Below are 10,000 nucleotides of genomic sequence, written 5' to 3'. Positions count from 1 at the left end.
CGACGACGATGGTACCAGCTGATGATAGGATCAACGGAACAGCTTGCTCGTGAAATTAACGTGCATGTGGCTGAGCAATCCACAGACACGTGTACCCTTAACGTAGTTCTCAGGTAGATTCAGCGAGATACAGAGTGTAACAAGACTGGCCCTTTGAAATACTGGTACTATCCATTTTTGCCAATTGAATGAACTGGAGCAATGGGAGATAAAGTGTCTTGCTCAAGGACACAACGCGTTGCCGGGAATTGAACTCACGATTTTTACGATCGTGAGCCGAATGACCTAACCACTAAACCACGCGCCTTCACCATATATATATATATATATATATATATAAATATATATATATATATATATATATATATATATATATATATATATATATATATATATATATATATATATATATATATATATATATATATATATATATATATATATATATATATATATATATATTATGCGAAATGTATAGTATTAAATATACATCACGGCTGGTCTTACCAATTAGTTTCGCGTAAAGAATACAATAGAGTGTTAGGTAACAAACCGATTATATAACTTTACGCTCATCAGAGTTTCCCGATATGGAAGAGAATAGGGTAACTGCTCTCTATTGTCGGAAGTGGATCAGCTCAACCGGTCAGCGGCTGCTGTGAAAAGAAGTGATGGAACAAAAAGGGCCCAGGGGGTTTATTTTAGGAGGTATGTCCCTCGGTTGGGTATGTTGTGAAGCCGGCAAGAGATATCTTGAAGTGGGATAAGTGTGTATTATTAACGTGGTGTCCTGTGGGGATGGGATGTGTGGCACGTGCAGCGGTGTCATATGTATATCTTTTGCCGTGCGTGTAGGTATATATATAGCTGTGTTCGTAGGTCTGTTCTCTTTCTGTAAAGGACAATGCCGTTGGGGAGGGTTATGTTAGCATTTTGCTATGGAATGGTGAAACTATTTTTCCGTTTTCTGAAAAAGCAACGTTTTGGACATACGACACTTTTGCATAATAGCAATGATATATATTTACACGGAACATGTACGTATATGTAATAGATATAATCTATGTGCGTGTGTATATATATACAGGGTGTCCACAAAGTCTGGGTACATGGAGTAAATAAAATCATACCATAGACAATTAAATATAAGAAATAATAATTTCTTAAATTGTATGTCAATCCCCATATACCCAGACTTTGTGGATAACCTGTATATATATATATATATATATATATATATATATATATATATATATATATATATATACATACATACATACTTACATACATACATACATACATACATACATACATACATACATACATGCATACCATGCATACCATGCATACATACGTATATACATACATACAAACATACATATATACGCGCGCGCACACACACATATACAAATATAATGTAAGTAGTTGTTTGAAACGATCAATTGGTTCTAATATCTTACGTTACGCGCATCTCACACAGAAACTCAACATACGTATTAACGACAAAGGCGATGTTTATGGCGGAGCAAGATGTCGAGAAAGACATGGTAGGAGGTTCTACATATTTATTTATACGTTCATTTTGTCTTCTTTTTATATTTCGTTTTTTTTTTTCATATTTTATTTCCATTTTGTTATTTTACTTTCCTTTATATGTGTTATTTTTTATGCTTTGTGTATTTGTTTATTCATTTATAATTTATTTATGTAATTATTTATCTATCTATTTGTTTATTTATTTTGAGCTAATTTGAAGTGAGATCAAGTGAAAGAGCAGGCAACGTAGAAGAAGAACGTTTGCTGGAGAGGGCAGAGCTTATAAGAGATAGAGATTACCTGTGAAGTGGCGGCTCAGTGTGTGTGTGTGTGTGGAGGCTGCAGGAGGCATCAGAGAAAAAGCGATAGAATGATGCGAAAACGAATGATTTGGCTGCTGAGGCTGCAAGACAGAGAGCGACACTCCTACGACGCTGAGTGAAGGAAATAAAATCTTTGTCGTTCTTGTCGTCTTTATCCTCATTATCGTCGTCGTCGTCGTTGTCGTCGTCGTCGTCGTCGTCATTGACGTCATTATCAGGATCATCATCATCATCATCGTCATCATAATTGTCGTCATCGTCGTCATCATTATTAGTAAAAGCCTCAAAGGTTGCTGCAGTAGCAGCACCAGCACCAGTAGTAGTAGTAGTAGTAGTAGTAGTAGTACTGGTGGTGGTGGTGGTGGTGGTGGTGGTGGTGGTGGTGGTGGTGGTGGTAGTAGTAGTAGTAGTAGTAGTAGTAGTGGTGGTGGTGCTGGTGGTGCTAGTAGTAATAGTAGTAGTAATGGTGGTGGTACTGGTGGTGCTGGTGGTGCTGGTGCTGGTGCTGGTGGTGTTGGTGTTGGAAGTAATAGTAGTAGTAGTAGTAGTAGTAGTAGTAGTAGTAGTAGTAGTAGTAGTAGTAGTAGTAGTAGTAGTAGTAGTAGCAGCAGCAAGCGCAACCGCAGCTACAAGGAATGCAGCTGCAAGAAGAAAGCCCAAATCCGATACTATACGTTGTGCATTGTTATCAGCTGGTTATTGTCATCTAAAGCAATTTCGTTCCAAAGTGATCACAATAAGCGGCTTCAACTTTAATGCATTGAATCCAATAGTGTAATATGCATAACGTCTGTCAACTAGATCGAGATGGTTAAAATCGGAACTCTTTGGATCATATCTGCCCAACCGATACCAGCCTTGGGCTAAACAGTGACTGCCACAACCATAGCAACTATAGCACCAAAACCTAACGACAGCAACAGCAACAATACTAACATAAACAACAACAACAACAGTGTCCAGAAATGGTGCAAGCAGTTGAGAGAATAAAACATATCCGGACAGTAATCCATCCGTCTGCCTCCGTGTGATTAGTCCATGCATCAGCAAAGCGGTGACGTGTTATGACTGGGACAATGAAATTTCAGTTTAAGCTACGAGGTCTGCTACATAGGAACCTGGACCACCCACATTCACTAAAAAAATAAATAAACAACCAATAGCGATAAAAACAGCAACAACATCTATACTTAAAACCCGGACAACAATTCTTAACCATTCCTTCGGTCATACAAGAGAAGCAGTATCAACAGCGAAGAGAAGTTTCTGTCTACATAGTCGTTCAATCTGCATCAAATACCACCCAAAATTCCCTTCATTAAATAATACAGATATAGGCAGTGTAATATACATACATCCCCGATATTTTGGATGTTACCTGTTGACTATATGATATTAAGTTTTTCAGTGATACAGAGATCTCACTTGGTGATCCATCTTCTGTATTTTCTGACTTCAGCAATGAAGTTCCATTTTAAGCTGCATAATAGCCTGAACCACACACACACACACATACACAGTACATTTAATCCAGGACACTCAGGAAAGCGAGAGTTCATAGTTCTTCAAAGATAGCCAGACATCTTGAAAGTTCATATTTTAACCTATGTGTTTTTGTCTTCCTAATTTCCATGTTTCGTAGCTTATTAAATTTATACAGATTTCTGCATAACTATTGTATAAAGGTTTTTTTTTTTTTTTCAAACATTTTCCATAAAATTAATCCGACAATTCATTTTCTCTTTTCTGGATGTAACAGAAGAGCTATGGACGAAACAAAATATTTTTTGTCTGACTAACGATTACGGATTGACAGTTTATTCACTCTCAGAATTGTTTTTGACTTTCTTTATTCTAAGTTGTTAGACATACTCTCTTTTAATTTGTCATCCCTTAGAAAATATACCTACGTGTTTGTGTGTTTGTTTGTGTGTGTATGTGTGCGTGCGTGCGTGCGTGTGTGTGTGCGTGTATGTGTGAGTATGTGTGAATGTGTGTGTGTATTTGTTCTTATGTTTAGTTATATTAAAAACAATTTTGCATAAATATGAGGAGTTACTCTATACTTTCGTAGAGTACGAATTTATTCTTAAACAAGAATATTGTTAAACAGTGAGTTCGAAGATTCGACCAGTTAAATCATCGTCGGACTACATACACACACATATATGTATGTATGCATGCATCTATGCATGTATATGTATATAACTTGTGATTTCCTATCTGGCAAATCGAGATGCACAACAAAACGATAGTCAGTTGTTGTCTGATGATCGCTCTGACATGAAACGTGAGTCACAACAAAAATATTCATTATGAAAGACCAATATACATTGCAACCTGTACTGAGTACTCTCTTCCTCATTTGTCGACAAATTGAAACACTTGAACGTTAAATATATATATGTGTTTGCGCGCGCGTTTGTGTGTGTGTGTGTATTTAAAACTGTTTTAGAAAGCCATAACAAGTACAGGAGACATAACAAAAGGAAAAGACAAATTAAACGGTTTACACTTTTATCCTTCTGTTTCAATAGTTCGGCTTTTGTTTTCACACCTTTATTTCCAAACTTACATTCGAGTGACTTTCTAAATCGCTTAGAGCTTTATTTCACGTTGCTTTATATAAACTACAATACGCTTATATGTGTGCGTGTGGTGTATATATATATATATATATATATATGTGTGTGTGTGTGTGTGTGTGTGTGTGTGTGTGTGTGTGTGTGTATATATATATATACATATATATATACATATATATATGCACATGTATATGTATATATATATAAATATATACATATATATATGCACATATATAAATGTATATATATATATATATTTATATATATGTATGTATATATATGCATATGTATATATATATATATATATATATATATATATACATATATATATATATATATATATATATGTGAATGTATGTGTGTGTATATATATATATATATATATATATATATATATATATATATATGCATAAACGTGGGTCCCTTCGCACGTGTTCATGTGTATGTATGTGTGTAAATAACATATAGATAGATAGACAGATATATATGTGCATGTGTGCATATGTATATGTATTTATACGCATATGTACGCATATGCAAGTGTGTGTGTGTATATACACAAATATATTAATGTTTGAATGTATAACGTGTGTGTGTTATAACCTCTACATGATACAAAATATCACACTATATACATACAAACATATATACATATATATGTATTATATCATATTTTGTATATATCTTATTATATATATATGACGTCGACAGCACTGAAAAAAAAAGTACCACATTGTAAACTTCAGCTCTGAAAGCTGTCATCTCTCGTTGTTTTAGGGTCTTTAAAATTCAAGCTATTTTTCTTTTAATTATTTTATCTTGTTATTTATATTTATTCCTTTATTGTTATGGCTATTTTTGTTTCTCTAAACCTCAATCTTTTTGAAATAGTATTCTTCATATAATTTCATACTTCATCTATTTACGTCTTTTTTTTTTGTTTATTCACTTGAGTTTTGGGGGGTTTTTTTCTTTTTTGGTGGTGGGGAGGGTTTCGCATTTTCATTTATTTATATCTCTTTTTATTTTCTTTATATATTCTCCTCCCTTCACATCCTTCATTTTTACCGTCTTTGAGTATTTAAGGTGCCAGTTTCAAATTCCTCATTCTGTGAAGTCTGTGGTTTTAGTTAGTTGTCAAGTGCAAAAAAATTTAACCAACAAATTTTCACTCTCAACAATCCTCCCCTTATTCTCCTCTTCTCTCATTCTCCCGTTCCCTCATTCTCTCGTTCATTCATTCCAGTTCTCCTGTTCTCCCATTCTCTCACTCTCCCATGGCTTTATTCTCCCATTCTTCCTTTTCTTCCGTTCTCGTCTCTTTCCAGTGCTCCGCCAAGATTCCAAACGGAATTTTCCCCTAACCAAAATATTTGCCCAACCAGCGTTCTTGTTGGTTTTTCTAAGGGTTTATATTCCTTGGAAATTTGTGTGTTTATTGTTGTTTTATGGGGCGGATTATATATTTTTTTAGGGGCTTTTCATTCTTTGTTCAGTATTTAAAGGTTCGAGGTTTCTTTTTTCCGTGGAATATATTTGTTTTAGATTAAAGTAAAATGTTTTCAACGTGAATATTGATTTTCCTCTGCTCGTTTATCCTTATATGTATATATCTGTATGTATCTATGTGTACATGTGTCAGTATATGTGTGTGTGTACGTATGCGCAGGTGTGTGTATATATTTGTATGTGTATATCTGTATATGTATGCATGTATATGTGTCCATGAATGTATTTATATATGCGTGCATGAGTGTTTTTATATATGTGCATATGTGTATGTGTGCAAGAGAGAGTATATGTGTATGTATGTTTGTGTGTGTGCGTTTATGCTCGTAGGTGTGTATGTGTTTATACGTGTGTATGCTTGTGTGCGACAGAGACAGAAACAGAGCGTGTGTGTGTGCGTTTATATGTATGATTATAAGTGTATAATTGTTTATATATGTGTGTATATGTGTAGGTGTATATGTGTTTATATGTGTGTATGCTTGTGTGAGACAGAGACAGAGACAGGGAGAGTGTGTTTATATGTATGATTATAAGTGTGTAATTGTTTATATATGTGTGTATAAGTGTGTTTACATATGCGTTTGTAATTGTTTGTGTGTGTGTGTGTGTGTGTATTTATGAATGTGCATGCGAACATGTTTACATATGAATGTGTTTTGCTCTTGTTTTTATTTGACCTCATTATGTCAATCCTTATTAAACAGAAATGTGCCAAAATATGTCCCAGTTGTGAACATCCTGTAGTTTTGCATATCCAATATACCTTTTATTATATACAAAAGTAAAGCATCATATTAGGTTTGAAGTAGTTTGACTACTATTACTATTAGGTCAACAAGAAGCTCCCTGTGCGACGCATATGTCAGCAATATAAGTATAGTCTTCAAGGCGGGGAGCTGGCTGAATATTTAGCCCACCGGGGGAAAATGCTCCTGGCATTTTCCCAACGTCTTTGCCTTCTAAGTTCAAATACCACGGAAGCCGACTTCCCCTTTCATCCCTTTCGTGGTCGATGAAATAAGTACCAGTTGAGTAATCGACTTAGCCTCTCACCGAACTTGCTGGTCTTGTGCTAAAATTTGAAACCCATATGACTATACTGTACAAGGCATTGAACCCGGCGGAATCCTTAGTACGCCGGGCAAAATGCTGTACAACATTTCGTCCGTTTTCATGCTCTGAGTTCAAATTCTGCCGAGGTCGTTTACGCCTTTCATCCTTTCGGGGTCGATGAAATAAGTACCAATTGAGCGTTGAGTTGCTATAATCGATTTAACCATTTCCTCCGAATTGCTGTTCTTTATCCTAAATTTGAAACCAATATTTGTTTAGTATTTAAAGTAGTGATTGGCAGAATCGTGAGCAGCATTTCGTCCGTGTTTACATTCTAAGATCAAATTCCACCGACATTGGCTTTGCCTTTTATGCTTTCGAGATCGATAAAGTATATAGATCGTTTTTGTGTACTCTGTTGTCGTATTTGGGCAGGGGCACCGTCTTGTCCATTGGATCTCCTCGACCGGGTTCAGAAGGGAGTCTCTAATCTGATTGGTCCTTCGCTTGCTTCAACTCAGAAACACTTCTCGCAGCGACGTGACGTCACTAGTCTTAGTGCTTCCTATCGTTATTACCACAGGTAGTGCTCTGATGAACTTTCTCTCTTAATTCCAGATGACTTTGAGCCATGTCATCTGACTCGAAACTCACAGCATCTCCATCCTAAAGCTATTGTGCTCCTACGGATAAAGAAATTTTTCTACGGTCCTAGATTTTTTCCCCTCGAACTGTTAGGCTTTGTAACTCTTTTCCATCTCATTTAGAACTTCCTTCTAAGTTTAGAACTTCCTTCTAAGTTCCATCTCATTTGCTTTCTAAGTTCAAATAGTCTCGTGGTCTTGTGCTAAAATTTGAAACCCATATGACTATACTGTACATAACCCCTCGTTATGACTTGAACTCTTTCAAGTCTAACAAATTCATTCATTCAATCTTCATTTCTCCTTCTTTATATTCCCTTACACTAAGCGGCTTTTCACCTTCACTGGGACTTTCAATTCAAACAAAAGTAAATCTTTCTACATGTCTGGTGAGTGAAATCTGGTAGACGGAAATTATACAAGGTTCAAGCTGTATGCTTGTATTTACGTCTTTGTTTCTGATGACCGATGCTCTTCATTTATATCCCGTATAGACAAATCGAGTCTAAAAAGTTAAGTACAGGAGTTTAACAAAAAGTCAGTAAAAGTAAGTAATCATGGTGTTGGATATGATCTTCAAATTGGTACCCCAGTATAGGCTTTCTTAAGTAATTAGAAGCTGTAACATGATTGAAGAGTATTCAATATACTTCCACCCACCAAAATTAAAAAAATAAATACACTAATAATAATGTAGGTTTCATACTTTAGGAGAAGACCAGGAATTTTGTGTTCAAGGGACAAGTTAATTACAACGGCAGCAATATTTGAGTGTTGTTTATTTCATTGACTCGGAAGAATTAAAGTCAAAGTTAACCTCGGTGATGTTTGCAATTAGACGATAAAAAACAGGAAGACATCTTACTAAACATTTTATCCGAAGAGCTAATGATTCTTTCAGTTAGTACCCTTAATAATAATAATAATAATAATAATAATAATAAATTGATTAAAACAGCTAAGACAAAAGAAAAATCAAGAAAAGAGGATAACAAATGGAAGAAAGAAGGAGAACCAACAACAAAAAAAAAAGAATAAAATGATGCGTAAAGATGCGCTCGGTAGTGAAGTGAAAGCACGCTATAAAAATAAAACTACTGAATAATAATAATAATAATAATAATTTATTTTGATATGAGATCACCATGTCGCTCATGGTGAGGGGTGATTAAATGATGATGCTGTTAATTTTGATGGTAGTTTATAATTCTATTATTAAACCTGCCACCCCACACCCAAAACTGCACTCCAAACCCTGGCCTTCGGATTTGCTCTCTTCTTACTCTATCTTTTCTACCGCTACTACAACGGCATCAATTTTTCAGTCATGGTAGGATTGGCTTCATGTCACACCCATTCAACTAATTTGTCTTCCTTTCCTTTCTCACATCACCCCTTTTATATCCAGCCTCATCTTAGAGCTCGGAGCAACCAATACGCCAATTATAATGATCATTACATATTTATCCTTCATTGAAGCAAATAAGGATTTTTATGTACTAGATCCTCGTCCCATTGGGACAACATGGAACTATTAAAAAACGATCGGTATGCGTTGATCTCACCTTTGAGGTCTTCGGGGACCTGTGAAAATTGTTTCAACCACCTATTCCATAAAAAGCAAATAAAAATTATTTTAAAAGTTTCTACACGAAAGGTTTTATGTAAACACGAGTCAGATGTTGCCACCGACTCTTCTTCGTTGGATGTCTGGCACTGTATTTAAGAATGGCTCCTTTTTATGTTATGGTTCTTGAGTATGACCTAAAGACGTTTTGGTGACTGATTCTTGAATATCAACTATCTGGATCAGTTTTCTCTCATCGATTCGATGATTTAACGGATGAATTACTTTGAGTAGCTGGGTGGTTAGATGGATGGATAAAGTGATAAATAAGTAGACAGGTAAGTAGAAGGGCATATTTAATATGTATATATATATATATATATATATGTAGAAAGAGAGAGAGAGAGAGAGAGAGAGAGAGAGAGAGAGAGATTGACTGACTGGTATATGCGTATATATATATATATATATATATATATATATATATATATATATATATATATACGTGATGGACGAGGCAGACAGACAAAATACAGACGAACAATCAGTCAGTCAGACAGACTGACAGATAGGCAGCTGGACAGGAAGTTTGAGAGGAAGAAAGAAAAATAGGTGCATAATTATGTGAATGCTTGTATACAGAAATGAGAAGACAGATAGAAAGATAGATGGATGGTTGCATAGACAGATAGATTGAACGATGGCCAAGATGAACGGGGTGGATAAATGAAAAGTGTTATGGGGAGTAAATGGTTGGGTATGTAGATGTTTTAGGTAGGA

This window comes from Octopus bimaculoides, chromosome 15 (genome assembly GCF_046866305.1).
Source record: "Octopus bimaculoides isolate indiv1 chromosome 15, ASM4686630v1, whole genome shotgun sequence".
NCBI classification, from domain to species: domain Eukaryota; kingdom Metazoa; phylum Mollusca; class Cephalopoda; order Octopoda; family Octopodidae; genus Octopus; species Octopus bimaculoides.
Note: the sequence above shows the minus strand (reverse complement) of the source record.